This window comes from Patella vulgata, chromosome 9 (assembly GCF_932274485.2).
Source record: "Patella vulgata chromosome 9, xgPatVulg1.2, whole genome shotgun sequence".
NCBI lineage: Eukaryota > Metazoa > Mollusca > Gastropoda > Patellidae > Patella > Patella vulgata.
Window position 1 is genome coordinate 9947769 of NC_065887.2, and position 24379 is coordinate 9972147.

The 24379-nt window shown below is 35.8% G+C and overlaps 1 long non-coding RNA gene across 1 annotated transcript; it reads left to right on the forward strand.

Annotated features, from left to right (window-relative positions):
- Window positions 1-15674: 15674 nt before the first annotated feature.
- LOC126807659 (uncharacterized) lies at window positions 15675-21819 on the forward strand. Its single transcript, XR_007674139.2, has 5 exons — window positions 15675-15810; window positions 17817-17982; window positions 18493-18632; window positions 19699-19816; window positions 20918-21819. It is a non-coding gene; the product is annotated as an uncharacterized LOC126807659 (long non-coding RNA).
- Window positions 21820-24379: the final 2560 nt, after the last annotated feature.

A 24379-nucleotide genomic window follows, 5' to 3' on the forward strand; every position in this document is an offset into this window, starting at 1 on the left:
CCAAGGGAAGCCCACAGCCTATGGAAAATTGGAAATTAATATTAGTTGTGGGTTTTCTTTTCTTGTGTTTCACAAACTGGGATGTATAGTAAAACTCATAAAAATAAATGTCTTTACTAGAACTAATCGTGCTCGTTCGATAGTCATCCGTACGCGCATTGCAAAAAACAAAAACAAAAAAAACAAAAACAAACCCCGTATAGTGTTCTAGCACAGTAATCTAGTAAATAGAGATGAACTTTCAATGTTGTGTTAAAACCAGTGAATGTTCCATTTTTCTGAATATATCTTGGAAGATTATTCCAGATGATAACATCATGAAGTGTTAGTTAATCTTCCTCATAGACCTTTTAATAAATATTGAAACAGAGATGTTGAATCTGTAGATGATCTAAAGTTAGGCACAGGCTGTTTACAGACAGAAAAGAGTTCTTTTATTAGTCCCCAAATTACCTAGTTTGTGTCGACTGGACGTTAATCCCAAATTTCACTATTTCTCTATGTCCACAAACTAAGTCTAATTAAATATCTAAATGAAAATTAATTACCGTATTTCCCCGATTTGATTAACCTGATACAATCGATATACATTGTTGAATGTATTAATTATAAACTTGTTACAGTCAATCTTCGAGATCTTTAACGCCATATTCCACCTTTTATGTGCCCAAAAAATGTACATCTGTAAATACATGTTCAACCTGGGGGGGGGGGGGGGTGTTATTGGTTTTTTTTTGTTTATATATATATATATATGTTATATTTATAATGTTCAACCTGGGTTTTTCTTAATTGTTTTTGTTAATATATATATATGTTATATTTATAATATGTTTTTTTTTATTATTATTATTATTATTAAGTCTTGCAGACATTTATGGGGATTTTATAGTCTATTCTAGCTTACACAAATAGCAAATTCTTAAAAGGGTAACTAGCATTTCGGTGATATGATTTCTCTCTGAAGTTCCCGTCACGTACGATCCGAGCTGTATTATGTTCTGCAACTTGTAACTAATTGGGGCACAGGTATACAAATTTGCAGTGTGACCTCGATTTGTCGTCCCATCCGAATGACCAGGCATTATCCTTGACGACTTTCAATACTGAAGGACGAACTAAAAAATGAAGAAATTTTGCTGTCTCTAACCTAATCTATTTTGGTTAAATGAAATATAATAAAAGCTTATTTATGAAATGTATTTATGAAAGAAAATAATATATTAAAAAGTAAAATCAATGAATTAATCGACTTTGATTAATAAAACTTATAATCCGCTTAATACAATGTCTTTATAATCCTCTGGTTTTGACGCCATGGTTATTTATGTATATATACGATATTTTCCTTTGTTTATAAAAAATAAATCTGTTTACTGAAGTCTGATAAACATTTCAGCCTTCTACAGCATTTACAAATATTGTAACTACCCTTAGCAAATGAAATGAGATGAGTTGTAAGGTGTTACTTATCTGCACCGACGCGCGTACGCCATGCAGTGTGTTATGAGGGAAATTTGTTATGACAGTGGCGTTACGGCCTATTCTTATTTCAAGGGTTCTTTTAAGTGCACGCCAACGCGTCCACGGTGCTTTGGTTTTTTTTTTGTCCTACATAAATGACTATAGACACTGTCCTCGCCAGACAGGAAGGGTTGGTTGGCGTTGCATCATAAGGTCTATCATTGGGGTAAGTGGCGTGGTTTGGATTCCACGCTTGTACGTGACAAGGAGTAAGGTCGTCTGTCCAGCATTGTGGGTTTCCTCTGGGTCCTCCGGTTTCCTCCCCTCCCATTAATTAATTGAATAACATTTTACAATATGCTAGTCCCGAAATGGCCTAGTTTCTCCCCCCCCCCCTCTCTCTCTCTCCTGTCTCTCTCTCGCCGACTACAAAAGACAATATCTCAACTAACCATGACTGCTGAAATATATTCGTTGTGTTTAATTACGCCACGAGGGGATCACGTGGCTAAGTGGGTAAGACGCTGACTCGCTAGCCTGGAGGTCGGGTGTTCATCCAGATTTTCCGGCGTGGTTTCCCCTTGTCAGTGATGCAGGACGGAGGGCCTGACAAGGACAGCTTTCTAGTCGTTCGGATGGGACGAAAAACCGAAGTCCCGTGTACATATTGGCGTGCACGTAAAAGATCCCTTGGTAGTTGGAATTCGATATAAGAGTAGGCCGCAGCGCCGCTGCCCGGGCAAAATTTCCCTCATAGCACACTGTATGGCGTATGCCCGTCTTCATTAGCCCAGTTTAGGAGCAGAAGAGTAGGACGTTAAACCCCATTTCATTTCATTTCATTTCGCCACGACTCGACTCACACCACCTCAGTAGTCGGGATGGCAGATCTATGACAGGACTGAATTCCAAGGCACTCTATTGCAATCCGGGATGTTTGAGTATCCCCAAAGTTTTCAAGGATAATAACCCTAAATGCACCCTTTGTACATAGAACGTTTATATGTATACAAAATTGTCGAATTTTCCATCGCCATTTGCTTCTAACAAATCCAAATAGTGCATAAAGAGACGACACAATCAACAAGAGCTAAAAAGATTATGGTGCCCAAATACTCTGGAAGAAATTATTGGAAATCAGTTAATTCCAATACATGCCATCGCCTTATCAACAACCAAACTAAATTTCAAAACCCTCAGCATCTAGAATTAGCTACAAGAACGTAGCTAAAAGCGTTGAGATATTCTGTGATGTTTTTGTGTTTAGCTACGATTGGATGACTTTAGTTTCACCTGGCAAACTTAATTTCTTTATTAATGCATGTAACATCTTTAAAATCAGAACATCGTCAGGCGGAGGTGACAGTGAAGGTTTGTTTGCCTTTGGATCGACTCTGGATGTTGTTTAGGACTGTTAATGATACTGACACAAGACGATTAATATAAATATGTTACTACTGTTATATTTTGGTTATAAAAGTGTAAGCGTGATATCGGAAGTCAAATTGTGGAAATGTTCACGGAACCCTAAATCACCAGAAACCGCGCTTCACCAATAAAGCCTTAAAATAGGCCTCGTTCCTTCCAAAAAGAAATTCAAAATCCTGCTGAAATGCATAAAAATATATCTTCATCGATTCGGCATAACCTTTTGCACATATTAGTAACTCAAAATCAAGTTAGCCGACTTAAAACTTTTCAGATATAACGAATGTAAAAGCTGCTCCATTTGCATAACTGCATAACTTGGTAGTATCTCGGGCCTACCTCTTTCAGAGCCCAAGTAAGGCATATTCCTGAAGCAATGGCCCGAGACATCACTCTCTGGCCATTGCTGGATTGACTTTGATACTTGAGCTTTTGAGCGAGTGTGTCTATTCTTCACGTTCAATCAAATCTATCCCAAGTACAGCAAAAATGAATATAAATCAATTTAGGTACATTCATATTACATTGATATGTGCTTTTAGTCACATTTCTGTCTATTTTAATGTTCAAAAGAATAGTGCCATACGCCCTTTAAACAATTGTATATATGACGACTTCTCATTATATTATATAAGATACATTATGGGAGATTAGATAAAGAACTGACCGTTCTTGCAATAAGAGTTAAAAATGGATAATGTAAAATGAATATATTGAAAATGTCATTCAAAATACTGCTGTGGTGCAGATTGTTTATTATAGTAGCAACGTTACTTGTTATTCGAGGCTCAGTCTGGCTTCTCCATTTTTAAATTAAATCATTAATGGTGATCGTATTTCAATCACATTAAATCTCGCCATCCGATGGTATAAGGAGTTGATTGCGGTCTTGTCATGTTAAAGGCTCAATACCACTCTTGTTGTAACTGAATAATATGTCCCAATCTTTATTCTGGTCAACAAATTGTACTATTTAGAATATTTCAATTAATTGATGATACAAATTTCATCTTAACACACCTTATTTAAAAATTTTGAAAAATTCAACATAATGGTTTGAAACGTCTAACGTAAACCATTTCAAATTAAACTTCGATTTAAAAATATTTTCGAACCCTCTGGATAAGTAAAATAGGATGTAATGGATAATTTACACAACAGGTAGGACACTTAAACATCTAGTACTTAGATAGAGATATTATTTATTTTCTGGAGCTTTCAAGCTAGCAAGAGTGTTATTGTCCCTTTAATAAATGTCGTATATAATAATATATATATAGCATTCAAGACCTAAAGAAAGACCTGAAATAGGCAGATTTAGCTCTTGAATAATGTCTCCTTTTTGGCAATCGTCGTGCGCACGTTATGTCTCTTATATTTATTAAGTAGTTTTATTTGAAAATGAATGTCACGAATCTTGTGTTAAGTGTATTGATCACTATACCTTATAAAAGGCTCAAATTATTTCCTAGTCCCCACCACACCTCTGCACACGAATGCCAACTTACACGAACCTATACCCAAATTTCCAAACCACGTCGGGCACACGTTAGCTCTATTCGCAACAGTGTGACAGGGGCCTTACGATGGTGATCAATATCGACGTTCTCGGATAAAAAATTTAATCAATAAATTTTCTTTCATCTGTCTCCTTCCTACTTATACAACTTACAGTTGTTCAGTTCAGGGAGATTATCATCATCTATATATCGCCGTCGGTCTGTGTATGCTTCGTTCAGTACAGGGTGATCATCAGCACATATAGTCACCTGTGTATGCTTCTGTCTGTGTATACTTTGTTCAGTACAGGGTGATCATCAGCACATATAGTCATCTGTTTGTGTATGCTTTGTTCAGTACAGGGCAATCATCAGCACCCACAGTTGTTCAGAACAAGGCGATCATCGCAAGCACCTATAGCCTTCTGTCCGTGTATGCTTCTGTCAATACAGGACGATCATCAGCATCTTTTGCCGTCAGTCTGTGTGTGCTTTGGTTCATCGTAATCTGATCCAGCTATAATGAATCTAGTAATATTTGTATGTAACCTGTCCACGCTTCTTGCCATCGCAACAACAGACTGTCCAGAAAAAGTTTTTAAAAGAATACCACTAAATAATAGTTTATCGCCCAGTTATCTCCATATCCACGCAAGCGTAACAATACAGATGTGTGCAGAGAAATGTATAGAAACAGCTACATGCGCATCATTTTCTTATATTCAGACAGGCATTAATAAATGTTACATATTTCAAGATAGAGTTTGGCCTGGGTTGAATCAGACATATCATCAACAGATGGTGACGTATTGGCTTCTAGCAGGTATGACTATCTTCAACCTTGTTTTTTGTAACGATAGAATATTTGCATTGATCATTCAAGTTACATTAATGTGAACATTGTTGGACATTGTTCAAGGCCTTGAACTAATGAGAACGCAACAGTGGTCATCTGTTCGTCAGAAACTTGTAGATCTTTTAGAACTTCTTCTGCAGAATTCGAATTTGAACGGTAAAGTTGCCGTTGGGGGTGGGGAGTGTGTGTGTGTGTGTGGGCGGGGGGGGGGGGTGTCAAACGTCAAATATGGCCATTCCCAAGATAGTGACCTTAGGAACTCAGTCCATCATTTACTTTTATCATTGATGATGATCACGAAATCACGGAATGGCGTTGCATGTTTGGTTAAAATAATATTTTTGATGGCGTTGAGATGAAATGAAGTTTAACGTTCTACTCTTCTGCCTCGACTGGGCTAATTAATGGCATTGCATGTTTGGTGAAAACAATAATTTTGAAACTAAAAGTTTTACTGTACTTTTGATAGTTGATTTTTATTTTATCTTTCTACAGAAACGTGCCCATCGGGGTATATGTACAATATGACGTTAAATGTTTGTTATAAAGTTTCTACCAATCCGCTGCAGTGGCTAGATGCCATGGATCTGTGTGAAGAAGATGGTGGATATCTGTATCTTGGTAACACAATGGAAAGGTTTCAGCTAATACAGGATCTTGATGGTGAGTTTTCTTATATAAAAATGTAGATAAATCCTAAAAAAATATTTTTGACTGATTGGTGTTGAATACAATGGAAATATTTTTGGACAATACATACATTCGATGGTGAATCTGTAACCTTTGTAGTTATTAGGCCGGTAATCATAGCTAATATAATAAAGGTCTCTATACCTGTTTAATGCAATAGAGGTCTTTATGTCTGTTTAATGTAATAAAGGTCTTTATGTCTGTTTAATGTAATAACGGTCTTTATGTCTGATTAATGTAATAAATGTCTTTATGTCTGTTTAATGTAATAACGGTCTTTGTGTCTGATTTATGTAATAAAGGTCTGTTTAATGTAATACAAGATCATGATTATAGGTTAAGAAATGAAATCAAATGGGGTTTAACGTCCTACTGTTCTGTTCCGATTTAGGCTGATAAAGACGGGCATACGCTACACAGTGTGCTATGAGGGAAATTTCTCCCGGGCAGCGGCACTACTCTTATATCAAATTCCAACTGTCAAGGGAACTTGTACATGCACGCCAATGTGTACACGGGACCTCTGTGTTTTGTCCTATCCGAATGACTAGACAGCTGTCCTTGTCAGGCCCTCCGTCCTGCATCACTGACAAGGGGGAACTACGCCGGAAAATCTGAATGAACTTTCTCGGTCAATGCAAGGATCGAATTATAGGTTAAGACGTACACCAAAAAAAATGAATAAAGCAAAAAGAAATAATACAAAATGCTGTGCCGCCTTATCTTTTCGTATTGCATGTATAACAGTAATATATATGGTTTATATTTTCCACAGCTTCGTACAATGATATAGTGCATATTGGTGGTACAAGACAAGGTACAATATGGAGTTGGTTGGATGGCTCTGAACTGGCAAATACTTTGTGGTACCAAGGAGAACCTACCAATAATGAAGGCGAAACCTGTGCAGGTATTATTTATCGTGGCAATATACGAAAAGCTTTAGACCAATCCTGCATTGCTGTAAGGAAATTTATATGTGAAATACCGATACGTTTTGCATGAGATATCGATATGGAGTTTTCAATATGTAATTAAATAATGTTTACAGTGATAGATCATGTTTACAGCGATATGTAAATCATGTTTACAGCGATATATTAGATCATGTTTACAGCGATATATTATATCATGTTTACAGTTATATGTAATTATATTATGTTTACAGTGATATATATTCTTCAAAAAAAGTAGGGGATATTCAGAAACAATACAAAACTGCGGACATGTACTGCTGTTTTTATTAGAGGTAACCAGTGTATGTTAATAACAGGCCAATTGCCTAAAAATGAACATAAACAGTTCATATGGGCGGCTTATCTGACGGCCCCCTTTCACTCGCAAAGAGATACACCGTCAAAAGTGAAAACGGACGTTTTTGATTTTTGTCTTAATAATGAGTAATTGCTCCACCAATCCTCAGACATTCAGCAATTCGTCGTGACATGCTCCTAATCAACCGTCCAATCACGATTTGGGGCAATCTGACCCACTCCCCTTGCAATGCCACGGCCAATTCTTGCAGTGTTGTCGGTTGAAAATAAACGTAACACACTAAAACAAAGATACGCTAAACAGTAAATCTTATGCAAGAACCGATAGGAATGCTAACATGGATAGATAAACCAGCACGCGGCAGTTTTCATTAACCCTCCTTGAAGTGTCAAATTTGACAATGAACCCCTTCCACGTGTATGGCGCTATCGCGTGTCGCATGTGTAGCTCAGTGGTTCTGTTAGGGCGATAAGTTCTTCATCTGTAAACATACTCCCAAAGCATGTCAAGTGTCCATGACTATTTATCATATCACAACCTGCATAGGTATTTGGATTTCAATATCCCCTACTTTTTTGAAGAGTATATAATTATATCATTTTTACAGTGATATGTAATTAGATCATGTTTACAGCGATATGTAATTAGATCATGTTTACAGTGATATGTAATTAGATCATGTTTACAGTGATATGTAATTAGATCATGTTTACAGTGATATGTAATTAGATCATTTTTACAGTGATATGTAATTAGATCATGTTTACAGTGATATGTATAAATTAGATCATTTTTACAGTGATATGTAATTAGATCATTTTTACAGTGATATGTAATTATATCATGTTTACAGTTATATGTAATTATATCATTTTACAGTGATATGTAATTATATCATGTTTACAGTTATATGTAATTATATCATGTTTACGGTTATATGTAATTATATGTAATTAGATCATGTTTATAGTGATATATAATTAGATATGTAATTATGTAATAGACCACGTTATTCTTATTTTTGTCTGTCGGAAGATTAGGCCGATCATCAGGATCCTGATTGATGGCATTTTTAATTTTGTTTTTATTACGCCTGCTCAGAACATTCTACACGTTTTATTATTATTATTACTATTATTTTGTTTTTATTACGCCTGCTCAGAACATTCTACACGTTTTATTATTATTATTACTATTATTTTGTTTTTATTACGCCTGCTCAGAACATTCTACATGTTTTATTATTATCATTACTATTATTTTGTTTTTATTACGCCTGCTCAGAACATTCTACATGTTTTATTATTATTATTACTATTATTTTGTTTTTATTACGCCTGCTCAGAACATTCTACATGTTTTATTATTATTATTACTATTATTTTGTTTTTATTACGCCTGCTCAGAACATTCTACATGTTTTATTTATTATTATTACTATTATTTTGTTTTTATTACGCCTGCTCAGAACATTCTACACGTTTTATTATTATTATTACTATTATTTTGTTTTTATTACGCCTGCTCAGAACATTCTACACGTTTTATTATTATTATTACTATTATTTTGTTTTTATTACGCCTGCTCAGAACATTCTACATGTTTTTTTATTATTATTATTATTATTATTATTATGTCTATTGTGAATCAGCTATTTTTAGATACCCCGCATTGTTTTCTGAGACATGGTTTTCTTTGTTCATAACAAATGGCGTTCGAAACCATCTTATCTTTATTCTAAACGTATGATAAAAATACCAATATATTGATTGGAAAAGGTCAATATTGAAATCTTATTGGTGTTGTACTTTCCGGTATGATAAATAATATTAAGTAAGAGGTTTAACTCCTTTAAAGAAGGCAGGTCGCTAATACAATATCATTGGTCAAGCTTCTGATATCCAATATTTAAGACAAAATGAAAATTTTAAAATTGCCAGAATACTTCCGAGCTCAATTTGAAATGAAGCGACTTCATGAACGAGACTAAACATATCCCACAGGAAATTACTACCGGCGTAGACTGGAATAACCAGACGCCAAAGACGGCCATTCAATTTGGACTCTTTGCGTATTTTGCCGAACATAACTGATTAGAAATTAGAGTAAAAACAGAAACGATTGAATGTAAATAAAGTTTATATACATTCATATTACATTATTATATACGTTGCGACCCATTTTGTGTCAATTTCTAGTTGCCAAAGAATAGAGATTTAGCTCCTTTAAATACCATTAAGCAAAAGCCGATTTTGAAAATCGTCAATATCTGCGTACTTTTATTTTACCGTGTATTGTCTGGGTAGATTGATTAAGTCAATTTAACATCAATCATTAATCTGATGTTTTTTTTTCATTTTGAGAAGCGATTAAAGAGTTGACCATTCTTGCTATAATATCTCAAAAATAATGTAAAATGAAAATATTGAAATTTTCATTCAAATTACTTCATTCTGAGCCAAGATATCGCTGTAGTTTTGACAAGATGTGTGCATGGTGGTAACCAGGGCACTGGTATATTCAAGACTTAGCCTCGCTTTCCCATCTTTAAATTAAATTTTTAAATGGCGAATCATTCTAATCTAGTTAAAATCTCGAGTATCCGATGCCATCGAGTGTTGATTATGTTCTGGATAAGTTAATTAATGTCTAATTAATAGTTTATATAACATTTCAGGCCTAAAGAAAGACCTGCATTAGGCAGATTTAGCTCTTGCATAATGTATGTTTTAGCGAAAGTCGGTTATTCTTACTAATATTAGTTATACTGGGCTTACGTGTCGACATTACATCGGTTATATCTCAACACAGACTATAATCTACAGAAGTAAATATTAAAAATCTTAAAGAAAACAAAAGGACTCTCTATTAATTGTGGTTATGGAAATAAGGCATCTGTCACAGACATTGTCGGGCACAGATTCAGGATTTGTCAGGCACTAAACCTCTAGTGCCTGTCATTTTGTCCGGCACTGATTTGTCTTTTATATTGATATTATTAATACATGTCCGGCACTAAGTTAAAAATGTCAGGTACTGACTTTTTGTCAGGTACTTCTAAAACCGTTATTTCCAGTACACCGATGCTGAGATATTATAAGTTACGTGAAACATGCTGAAGTCGATTTATAGTATTGATTATGAATTAATGCACTCAGAATCTGATCATACAAGTAACAAGTGACTGTGAGTTGATCAAGTGCTTTCATATCTTTAGTAATGTAAGAACAGATGGGGTGTCTATAACGTTGAAACCCGCATTGAAATCAAATGATTTTTCCATTTTAAAGTGGGCTCAAAAACTCAACGGGAGACAAAACCTCACCTATTATGCAAACCGCAATGTAATCTTTTATATACCTAATATAATGTATTCGTTGACACACTTTATATCATACTCCTCGCAGTGTTTCGTTTGATTAGAGTCAACACTGCTGTAAAGGAAGCAAATTTATGTTCCAAATTATGACTGGTCAATAGTCCGATTAACAACCAATAGCTAACTGCGTAACAATATCATTACGCTTTAAACAGAGGACCAAATATGTTTACATAACGTTACGTCATGACTCGCGATTTTATTATGTCCAATTAACCAGTGCATAGCAGAATATTGCAGAAAAACTAATTGCGTGACAAACGAGGCTATCAACACGGATACAATGTATACAATACTGTATGGAGACGAACAATACTTTCACCGTTTTTAATACCTTAAATCACCGTCCAAAGTTTTATGGAAGACCCCAGAATAAACGAAGGGCTGTCATGTTACTGTACATGGGATAGATTTGATTGAACGGGAAGAATAGACACACTCACTCAAAAGCTCGAGTATCAGAAGCCAATCCAACAATGGCCAGAGAGGGATTTCCCGGGCGTGCCATTGTTTCAGGAATATGACTTTATATATTATTTCCTACAATATTTAAACGTTTATATACTAACATAGTACCGTTTATAAATAAACCCAATATGATGTAACCGTTAATAAACTAACATGGTTTCACCGTTTATATACCCAATATGATATAATTGTTTATATACCTTTATATATGATGTAACCGTTTATATACCCAATATGATGTAACTGTTTATATACCTTTATATATGATGTAACCGTTTATATACCTAATATAATGTAACCGTTTATATACCTTTATATATGATGTAACCGTTTATATACCCAATATGATGTAACTGTTTATATACCTTTATATATGATGTAAGGGTTTATATACCTAATATAATGTAACCGTTTATATACCTAATATGATGTAACAGTTTATATTCCTAATATGATGTAACTGTTTATATACCTAATATGATGTAACCGCTTATATACTTAATATGATGTAGTCGTATTCGAAACGAAATGAGAGAGAGAGAAATGGGGTTTAACGTCCACTCGACACAAACCAGGTCATTTCGGGACTAACACATGTTTCAATTTTATTTCAATAAATCGCTTGCGCTTAGGGGTCTTTAGCAGTGGGAGGAAACCGGAGGACCCTGAGAAAAACCACGAGGTTGGACAGGCCGAAACGAAATGAAATATCAAAACAAAATATTGTGACATGATCCTTAAAATGGTGAAAAGAATACCGGAAGCCTGTATTTACCTGTTCTTACAAGTAATTACTGAATTATAATTGATTCCAATTTTGTTGATGCTATTTGTTTTATCAAGATGCAGCAATAATATTGATTTTTTCAAATAAATATTTTATTTTATTTCCTTTCGTTTTGACAGTTTGTTATATCACGATGCAACAATAATATTGATTTTAAAAAAAAATTATGTACTTTCGTTTTGTTTTTATAGTTCATCTTCAGTCTAATTTTATTTGATGAACCATCATTGATTATCAATATCAAGTACAGGTGAATCGTACTAATAGTTTGCATCACCTATCGATTATTATATTTCATTAAAAAATACTAGACACAGGTAGGTGTGTTTTTACCTTTGGCTGAATTTTTTAATAATAAAATGTTATTATTAAAGTCTTGGAATTTATACAGTATTAGATAGATTATATAAACGGTTTCATATAGGCATACAACCGGTTACATCATATTAGGTATAGAAACCGTTACATTATATTAACTATAGAAACATTTATATATTAGGTATAGAAACATTTACATATATATTAGGTTACATTATATTAGCTATAGAAACATTTATACATTAGGTATAGAAACGGTTACATTATATTAGGTATAGAAAGTGTTACATCATATTAGGAATATAAACGGTTACATCATATTAGGAATATAAACAGTTACATCATATTAGGTATAGAAACGGTTACATTATATTAGGTACAGAAATTGTTACATCATATATAAAGGTATATAAACAGTTACATAATAATAGGTATATAAACGGTTACATCATATATAATGGTATATAAACAGTTACATCATATTAGGTATATAAACGGTTACATTATATTAGGTATATAAACGGTTATATTATATTAGGTATATAAACATTTACAGAAACTGTTACATCATATTAGGTATATAAACAGTTACATCATATTAGGTATATAAACAGTTACATCATATTTAAGGTATATAAACGGTGACATTATATTAGGTATATAAACGGTTACATTATATTAGGTATATAAACGGTTATATTATATTAGGTATATAAACGGTTATATTATATTAGGTATATAAACATTTACAGAAACTGTTACATCATATTAGGTATATAAACAGTTACATTATATTAGGTATATAAACCGTTACATTATATTAGGTATATAAACGATAGGGCCTATATATCGTGTAAGGTATATATATATATGAACTTTTACATTATATTAGGTATATAAACGGCATATAAGGGAAAGTGATTGTAAATAAATTGTTCTGGGAGTATTAATACATGGTTAGCCAGAAAGCATTTGGTTTTTATGGTTATTTCTAGATAAATGTAGAATTATATAATTCCGCCCACTTTCTCCGTGAAAATAGACTTTGAATAAAACAGATGACATGTTGTCTCTATGCAGAGAAGAGAGAGAAATGGGGTTTAAAGTTCACTCGACACAAACTAGGTCATTTTGGGTCTGACAGATGGTTCAATTTTATTTCAATAATTCGTCGTTGTTGTTGTTCTTAGTGTTTAACGTCCGCTTCCACCGAGGGTGATATCGCAGACAAGGTTTCATTCCTGTGGGAGGAAACGGGAATACCCGGAGTAAACCCACGAGGCGCTCCTATCTCCAAGCCACAAACGCTCCCACCATGCATTGAAATCATGACCGCAAGCCAGAGGTGACTGGCCAGCTAGAGGTCGAAGCGCCACACCCTAGACCACTAGGCCACCCCAAGCAGGTTACCAATCAAGCCAAGATTTCATGGTTTTTCTGATTATTGTTGAATGTGCCTACATGTATATATAGCGCTTTCACATTTTTCTTCATTTGTAAATTTGTATGCTTGATAAAAACCAGTGAAATCTTGTCAAAACGTCGTGTGTATATAATATAGTGATTGCTATCCATAGAACTGTGTTGTGTTATATTATTTTGTCATTGAAAATTCCTCAATTTTGTTTCTAAACAAACTTAGATTAGATTTCTGAAAGAAATTCCAGTGTCCTCTTTGCTTTATTTGATATTTATTAACGCAGGGTTATTTTATTTGTGTGGGGTCACGGTGGATAAGTGGGTAAGACGCTGGCTCGCTACTCTGGAGGTCGGGTGTTCATCCCTGCATTGACCAAGAAAGTTCATCCAGATTTTCCGACGTGGTCCCCCCTTGTTAGTGATGCAGGACGGAGGGACTGATACGGACAGCTGTCTAGGTCCCGTGTACAAATGGGCGTGCACGCAAAAGATCCCTTGGCAGTTGGAATTCGATATAAGATTAGGCCGTAGAGCCGCAGCCAGGGCAAAATTTCCCTCATAGCACACTGTATGGCGTATGCCCGTCTTCATTAGCCCAGTTCGGAGCAGAACAGTATGACGTTAAACCCCCATTTCATTTCATTTCATTTATTGTATTTGTGAACTGTATTTAAGTCCCAAACAGGATCAAGTCTAGCAGGTTTATGTGAACTGTTGATTCTTGATCACTAGCATGGTCGTATATCTCATTATAATATGCATCGTGTTTAATATTCCTTCCCTGGTTACAAGTACTTTCCTAGTGGCTACAATTCCTTCCCTTAAATTTGACATTTCTTCCCTGGGAACTAACCTTCCCGCCAGAATGTTCCAGGTTTGGATCCCAGTGCTGCCCAAAAGACCCATTGGGATGTTTCAAACATGTATAACATGTTCGGGGTTACACCGAAATGACTGTCAAGGACAGTCTACCCATGTACATGCAGGTGTGTACGTAAAAGAATCCTTGCAGGTTGGAATTCGATGACCTGATTGGAATAGCCGCTTTTTCATTGGCTGTTTACAGTACACAGGCAAGAACACGATGTCCTGCGGTAAGATGTAAAATATGGAATGTAGAATGAACGAAAATTAAAGAAAAGCCCTGTGAGATGTTAATGCTTATGGAAAATCCCCCATGACGAATTCATTTAGGTTCCTTCGGGCCAATCCAAACATTGATTAGTAAAATTAATACCGGTACAAAATGATACAATCACTAGTATCTTCGAAAAAAAAGAAGTCTGATTGGGTGGTTGGTTGGCCAGTGGTTTAGAGAGTACGCTTTGGTCTGGCATTGAGTCAACTCGCGTTCTTTCGATTCTCATATTGGACGTCTAATTAAACTCATCCCTTTCTCTCTCATCCCCCTCTCTGTCTCTGTCTCTCTCTCTTTCTTTCTCTCTTCGTACATTTTAAAATTATTTTTTCGGAAACTGCGTATCTTTAAGGTCAACTATCTTCTATAAAATACAACTGTTAGTCACGTGTACAACAAGAGCTATAACTATCATATAACTTGCCAGACCGCCCAGAAAATGGCATAAAGGGTCTATAAAGAACAATTTATTGCCAGGTGAAGTGTGCTTCGCCTTTACTATTCAATCGGAACACAGAGGTGGATTTGAACGTTAAACACACCCGTACGTATGTTTTATGGTTGTATCGTTACGATTTAAATAATTATAAATGCAATTAGTTAAATGAAGAGAATATCGCTTCTTAAAAATTGTGCTCCGATAATAGGTTGTCGATCAAGTTAATATTGTCATATAAAACGAAAGAGGGTTCTATCAGAATTCGCAACAAGTTACAATAATGCTGAAAATAACGATGTTCGCCTAATGCCCTTCTGTACATACTAATAAATTATAAACCTTATCAATGATTCAGATATATGCAGTCATACAGCAAACGGAAATGAAACTTAATATTCAGTAATCGTATTTACAAAAATGACAATTTCCGAAAATTTGTATTAGACATTAAGGGAGTGAAATTAACAAACCGACCTTTAACCTATGACACATGACCATACAGAGCAGAAGAAATAAAACTGAACCATTTCGACGATACAACCATTTTATTCGGGGCACGTTTCTTCATACAGCACCAGCCGCAGAGGAATCATATTTTCATCAAACATGGAATCCATCATTAAATTTCTAGTTTTCATTGCCTTATTAAGTAAGTGTATTTCAATTAATTTTTTTCTCATATAAATTAATTTTGGGTTAGTGTAAGTCGACATCTTTCTGAACATAGATATTGTCTATGGGAACAGCGTCTTTTCGGACATTATTTTCAGATTTTAACATGCAAGTCATTTTTTAATTAGAACAATAATGTCAGTTTATTGGTAGACTTAATAATGCTTATTTCTCGAGGTATATTGCCGAGACAAAGTTTAATTTTTTTTGTTACAGTTTGAAGATAACACTTGACAGATACTAAATTTAACCGAAAGTTGAATTAAGTAGCTCCTTAAATATACATTATGCAAGAGCTAAATCTGCCAATTGTAGGTCTTTCTTTAGGCCTGAAATGTTATCTAAATTATTAATTAGACATTTATTAACTTATAATCAACCCTCGATGTCATCGCTAGCCTACGATGTTCATTGGACTTCATTCATACTTTAAACATGAAATGGATAACCGAGACTATGTTTTTATCGTACCGACTTTAGTAATGATGATCAAGGCTAGACCGAAAATTCAATCGCTAAATTTTCGGTTTAGAGTGGATCAATTTGACTGATATTTGGATGATCGAGACTATGTATTTTATCGTACAGACCTTAGTAATGATGATCGAGACTAGGCTGAAATTTGAATCGCTTAATTCTCGGTTCATAGTGGGTCAATTTGACTGAATTTTTAGCAAATTGCCTTTACATTATCTAGTTTTTAACTATTATAGTGAGAACTACCAGCTCTTTATCTTATCTTCCATAATGTATCTTTAATAACAAAGCAATATTCACTTATAGTAAAATAAAACGTTATCCGAGAATATTTTTTACTATTTTGAAATATAAAATTTTTTTGGGTTGGATGGCGGAATGTTTAGCGCGTGCGCGTTGAATCATAAGGTTTGTCGATATTGCATTAAAAAATGGGGGGGGGGGCGAATGGTTAGTGTGTGCGCGCTGCATCATTAGGCCTGTCATTGGGCCAACTGGCGTGGTTTCGAATCCCCGGTTGTACGTGACAAGGAGTAGGGTCGCCTGTTCAATCTCGTGGGTTTTCTCCGGGTCCTCCGATTTCCTCCCATTGCTAAAGACCCCTACGGGCAAGCGTTTTATTGAAATAAAATTAAAACCTTGTTAGTCCCGAAATGACATAGTTTGTGTCGAGCTGACGTTAAGCCCCATCTCTCTCTCTCTCTCTCTCTCTCTCTCTCTTACGATTTGGGGACTCCCTGTTTTAGTCTACTCCAGTAAGTTTTAACAGTGTCGAAGGTAAAAGTATGCAGAGAATTATTATTACAACCGACGAAATGTGTTAGAGCTGGTTTATTTAAAGTCTGATTAAAATACAGGTGCGCATCTTTAACTTACAACGATAGATTCCATGGTATATCAACTAACTATAGTATAGAATGTCCAGAATGTCTAGTATAAATAATTTACTTAATTTCCCAGAGTTTATTGCTCTGTTTATTGTAATTAAACTAATGAATGGTGTATTGAGGTAAGTGATTGACAAACCACTCGGAAACCATCGTTTATATAGGATATAGCTTTAGACACCATATAGCACCTTTGTGGATTTCAGTACTTAACAATTCTCACGATAACATAAATGATCCATTGTGATTTTTGAAGTGATGACGTTAATCTAGACTACTAGTGATTCGGTGCCCCCCCCCCCTCCGTGGCGCCTATGGGGTTGCCAAGGAGTGTATGTTCTTCAATATTGGACGAAAATATGAACCAACTGGCGCGTAAAAGACTCCTTGTTAGTCGGAATTTGAAGGAGAGTAGGCAGAAACAAGACTGTCAAGGCAAGTCGGGCAAAATTCCCCATCTTGTATTGCATACGTAACCATAGAAATAAAAATACCATATGTTAGTCTCAGTATGACCGAATTATGTATTAACGACACGTTAACCCTATCTCTTTCCTTTCTTTCCTTAACAGTTGACCAGGGCCTTTAATCATATTAAGTCCATGCCTTCTTGTTTCAGGTGTGTGTTCATCCCAGTTTACCTGTACTACCCTGCCCTCTGATCTAACTAAATGTGGCACTGATCATCTAAGTAGTAAAATGCCTGAGTTAGCTGAGATGCTAACGGGCACCACAGACTTTATAGCTCTAGCGGTTTTAATACCACACTGGAAAGACATGTGTATGTAAGTATAATCAATGACTAACTGCCGCTGCATGATACACCTGAAGTTGGGCGTAAGGTCTTAAATGCAGATCTATATTTCGTTTCGTTTATTTATACTTTCGATGGCATCCACTATACAAAACGAAACGAAATAGGGTCTGTGTTCTAATCAGATTGCGTCTACTCAACATTTGGTAATTTATTAATTCCCATGACCGAAAATAGTTTTAGGAGGGAGAGGAAACGACTCGGAACAACCCTTGGATCTTCAGTTGATCGTTGATCATGCCACTGGCTCATTAATCAGAGGTCCCAGGTTCTATCCCGGTATTTGCTAAGATATTTCCAGGTTCGATCCCGGTGTTAGCTGAGATATTTACAGGCTCGATCCCGGTGCTAGCTGAGATATTTCCAGATTTCCACTGGTCATTTTCACAGACAAGCCATGATGGATAACACTGTCGCATATCGGATCAGCAATTCCCTTTTTTTTTCTAAAAGTACCATTTCTCTATTTTTGTACTTGTAGGTATTCAAGTGATGTGAAGGATTTCTTTACTTGTAGTTTCAATGCTATAGAAAACTGTGCGGAAAGTGACTTTATAGGAACATACCCAACAGCTAGTCGATTCATTGAAGGTTTTGATTATGCTTGTAGCAAGGTTAACGGTAAGGTTTTATACAATACAATACAGTACAATACAATACAATACAGTACAGTACAGTACAGTACAGTACAATACAATACAATACAATACAATACAAATAGGATAAAGGAAATAGAACATCTTTATCGCTGTCTGTAGAATCGTTTTGGGAGGCTCTATCAATTTTAACCACTACAAAAATATATATTTTGATTATGCGATGAAGATATATTTTGATAATGCTATATTTGGCGTTGTAAGTTATTTAAAATGAATAAGTGAGTTGTATAATAATTATACCATTATATCGATGCTTTCATGTAGTATTTTGTGCTTTTATTTTAAAATGAAAGTAGTGATGTATACTAGTCAGTTCTATTCACCAGTAATAACATAAGAATGGTAAGCAGTTAAGTGATGTGAATGAAACATAATATTCTATATACCAACAAGAGAAATTGTAATTACTAAGTACTTAGCGCATTGCGAGATCAGAATACAAATTCGTACGTGATGTTCTTAAGTTTTCACGTTTCATCTCGGCAGAGGTTTGTTGTATGGCATAGCGTATTTGAACTCGGCCGAGGACTGGGGGAAGTTAAATCACCCAATGGGCGTCCTCGCTAGAGAGAAGGGGCGTAATTTATAGGTGAGACAATAGAGCAGGTGGTCCCACGTGACCTCATTGTTTACCTTACAGCATTACGTGGAACCGAATTTTTACTAGTAACGCCTGGTGGGGATTTTTTCAGCGAGAACGCCCATTTTTGGGCCATTAAAGAAAACAATGAATTCCATTTTAATTCAATATATAAAGTCGTATAGTCACCCATGTCCGATCTTCGGTCTATATCTCCGTAATTTCAAGTTCAAGGTCATACAAACTGTAGAAACTATACCCGAGGAATAAGTTTATTGATTTCCAAAAATTTTGAATGTTACGCTTATGAAGATGGTGTTGATTGCAGAAGTCGCGCCATTTTGAGGCCAAACCTTGTTAACCCACCAGATGACACAATTTTATTATCTCTGTTTTATTGATGGGTGTATGTTTTATTGTCTGGCAACCTATTTTTGTAATTTTTTAGATGTGGACATCGGCTGTTATCAAATCAATCAAAGAGCTATTCACGAATGTGCCATCACTGCTGCAGGGAGCCCACCCACATCAGATGTTATAAAAGATATTGTAGAGCACAACTGCCGGTATGTATACACCCGATCCACTTCCGGGATACCCAAATTTAAAGGCTGTTACATCCGGTTCGTTGTGCGTCACTTATTACTGGAAGCAGTCATATTAAGTACTATTATGTGTGTATGGAGGCAGACCACCATTAAATTTCATCATCTCGGTACCCACGAATTGTAGTTCGTCTATTTATAGCAATTCTCTCTCTCTCTCTTTTCTCCCCTTTTGCATGCCCATTTGTGTTGATTTTTTGGTCTAGAATGGATGAAGAGGGTTTGAATTAACATTTTCTGCCAGGTTTTGGTAAATATTCATGATTTTGAGGCGGAAGGATAAGAGGGTTATCAGGTTAGCTACGGCGATATGTACGGCAACTAGTTACATGATTTTAGTATGCTTCTTCAAGTTTGTGTATCTCAAAATTTTGGTGGTCAACCTCATACAAATTTTAGTGCAAAGACATGACCTTTTGTTCCTCTGTCTGTAGTGGAAAGCATTCAGCCCAACGAAAATTTGGGGAAAAGTTGGAGGTGGGCAAAGAGGCCAGAATTAACATTGAAGTCAATGGGGAAATTAATGGTGGTCTGCCTCCGTATAAACTGTTCGAGTTATCCCCCTTCGTTCTTTATTTAAACATTCAGAACCAGTAAAATGTGATATGCCTCAAGCATGGGAAAGGTGGATGCAAGAGTTAAATCTGCCTATTGCAGGTCTTTCTTAACTTGCTCGTGATTTTCAAGGAATTTAAAAACGATTGGCGGTTAACGATTTAAATAAAAACATGGACAATCGAGAGTTTCTTTACTATCGTAAGAACGGTAGCAATGTCAATCGAGACTCCGGTATTCTCCAAAAAGCCCTAACGTCGCTCAAAATGAAATAATTTGACTTAACTTTTCAGGATATTTCTTTTTTCCATTATCTGGTTTTTAATTGTTGTAGCGAGAAATGTCAGCTCTTTATCTAAATCTTACATCATGCATCTATCTATATTTTAAAAAAAGCACGATAGGTTATCTTGCGCAAGATACGATTTGCCTACTACCTGTTTTGTTTAAGTTTGAAATAATGTTTCCTTTTATAGACATATGATTACAATACGGAACTTTTTTCAGAATCTTTGAAGCAGAAGTGGAATGTACTAGCCGATCAATGACCACCTGTGAAGATAGTAAGAATATAATAGAAACATATCTGGAATATCTCGCACGACCTGCTTGCAGCGCCGCCATCTACTTCCGGCCAAGTCTAACATTGTCCGCCATTATGATTTTTGTAGCATATTTTATGAACAAACAGTGATTTTCTTTTACTCGCCTTAGATGTTAGACTGGGTAGCCTGCTATCCTACGTACGTCAAACGTGCTTCTACGTCAAAATCATAGAAATATATACATAGAATAAACCCATGACGTATTGCCTGAGCAATGGTCACGAATCAAATTAGCTTAGCCGGAGCAGAACAGCAGAACGCTAAACCCCATTTTATTTCATTAAAATGTTCTCTCTTGAAAATCGAGGGGTTGGATGGCCGAATGGTTAGCACGTGCGCGCTGTATCATAAGGCCTGTCATTGAGACAATTGGCGTGGTTTCGAATCCCCGGTTGTACGTAACAAGGAGTAGAGTTGCCTGTCCAACCTCGTGGGTTTTCTCCGGGTCCTCCGGTTTCTTCCAACTGCTAAAGACCCCTACGTGCAAGCGAATTTTTGAAATAAAATTAAACCATATGTTAGTCCCGAAATGACCTAGTCTGTGTCGATTGGACGTTGAAGTTAAACCCCATTTCTCTCTCTCTCTCTCTCTCTTGAAAAACATGTTTGACTGTATTTTCGACAGAGTTTCACGCAACGTCATGTAGAGCCGGTTACCCAGTCCACTTTAGATGTAACCAATATCATATATTCATTTCATTTACATTTCTCTCGTATGAATATGATAATGACGAGATAAATTGCTGTCATACTGCATTCTTCTCATATATAATTTAAATAACCCATGTAACACGTATGGCATAATAAATTAAAATTTAAAACAGAAATGATTAGTTGGGAATTATATGAAGATTTGTTTGGTTTTTTCTTATAATTATTCACTGGCGTTCAGTGCCGGACTGGGTCCACCTGTCCACCTGTCCGTGACAGGTGGGCCTAAGCTCATTAAAAAAGGTGGGCCTAAGCCTATAAAGAAAAAAGAAAAAAAGAAAAGGGGGAGGACAAAAAAGAAAGACGGAAGGAGAGGACAGGATACTTGTGTGGGCCTTGGTCAATGACCTGACAGGTGGGCCTTCGGCACACCAGTCCGGCACTGCTTGCGATAAATAACAATGAACTCCGGAAGTAGACACAACAATTAGTCTGTACGATTGATATGAATATTCTATGAAAAGTGATTAACAGGTTCTGGGTGACCGAAGCTAAATTGTGATCAAATTCATTCGTCCCGGTAAGTGAATGTGATAAGGGTTTAAAATCGTAAGGTTATAAAACAATGTTAAAACATTTCAAGTAAAACTGTCTAATATATTTTTCAGGTGGTACTAGCTTATCACCTTCTCTTCTCTTCTTATCTTAGGAGCCACGGTGACTCAGTGATTAAGGCGCTTGCTCACTAATCAGTGGGTCCCAAGTTCGATCTCGGCGTTGACGGAGAAAGTTTAAAGTTCCATTGTACCCGAACTGACAAAGTTGGCGTTTGTTACCCCCCCCCCCCACTCCCACTTCTGGGCCCCTAACCGCACCCTTTCCATTGAACGCAATACGAAACCAACGACCAACATGCCCATATCAGTATAGTATGGGCGCCCCATAAAGCCGAATGACATTGGTTGGCCTGCCACCCCTTAAAATTTTATTACACTATAAGGCATAGTTATTGTAAACTGCTACTAATAACATTCTTTCAACATTATCAAGCTATAACGTGTCATTTTGGGACTGAAATGAAATGAAATGGGGTTTAACGTCCTACTGTTTTGCTCCTAAACTGGGCTAATGAAGACGGGCATACGCCATACAGTGTGCTACGGCCTACTTTCATGTCGAATTCCAACTGCTAAGGGATCTTTTACGTGCACGCCAATTTGTACACGGGACCTCGGTTTTTCGTCCCATCCGAGCGACTAGACAGATGTCCTTGTCAGGCCCTCCGTCCTGCATCACTGACAAGGGGAAACCACGCCGGAAAATCTGGATGAACTTTCTCGGCCAATGCAGGGATCGAACACCCGACCTACAGGCTAGCGAGCCAGCGTCTTACCCACTTAGTCACGTGATCCCCCATTTTGGGACTGATCGCCAATCAAATGTGGACGTTTGTCTGCGGTATCATATATATTCGGGTCGTTGCACTGGAATGACTTCTAATATTCTGTTACACAGAATTTAACCGACGTATTTACCAATACTAAACTTACGCTGTCTGTCTACAGACACTTGGGAACAGACACTAAGCTAGTTGACCGACATTTTAATTCCTAAATCGACGATTTTGGTGGAAACCACTCAGTGTTCTTCGCGAATTTTGAAGAGTATTTATTACGTTTCCATTTAATAAACTAGAAAAGTTTTACTTAGTCTTTTGTATGTTGGACAGATGTGAAACGGGGTAGAGCCGCAATACAAAATTTTAGATATGGTAGCGGCAATACTATATACAACACCGATGTTTTCCGGTGTTTTGCGGTTTTTCCGGCGTTTTCCGGTATATAGTATAGCCCTATGGTGGCGATTCGGGGAGAGATCTATTCTCGATATAAACTTCGCGAATTTTGAAGAGAATTTTATTTCGTTTCCATTTAATGTATGTTAGATAGATGTGAAACGGGGTAGAGCAGCATATACAAAATTTAAGATATGGTGGCGATTCAGGCATAGATCTATTGTCGAAGTAATTAGTTCTCTGTGTGCAGAGTGTATAATTACTAAGACTGAATTCGTACGTGATACTTCTCATGCTGACTAATAATGTCATTTGGATATTTTGTTTTATGACGATATTCAATTTGAACCAGGAAGAAACATAAATGATAATATCGAACTACACGGGCTTGAATTAAACATCTGACAGGCTATTAAATATTAAATATTTATCACATAACCTGTCGAGTGTCACATTGAAATTTTATGATTTTATTTAACTTATACTTTCTCAATGATGTGTAAATATACTATTGACACGCATGCTCATTAGGATTATGATACTGTGCTATGAGGTTAAGCGATTGGCCAAGCATAATCTAGAACAGTATACTACGGAAGACCATTAGGATCAAATAAAAAAATAAAATATTATGGGTATTTTGCAATTAATTATTATTATTATTATAATAAATTATCATATAACATGTTCAGGGGCATTTTACAAAGTGACAATGTAATCATAAATAAACAACAAGATTATGGACATGTTAACAGCTGTATGTATACAGAGTCAGTTAAAAGCCTGATTAAATAAATGTGTTTTAAGTTGTTTTTTAAAAGAATGTAGAGATGTACATCTTAAGAGTTAATTATCATCTAATTACGAGATTGACACTGACAATATACGCCCAAAACAAAACATAAATATTCCATCAAA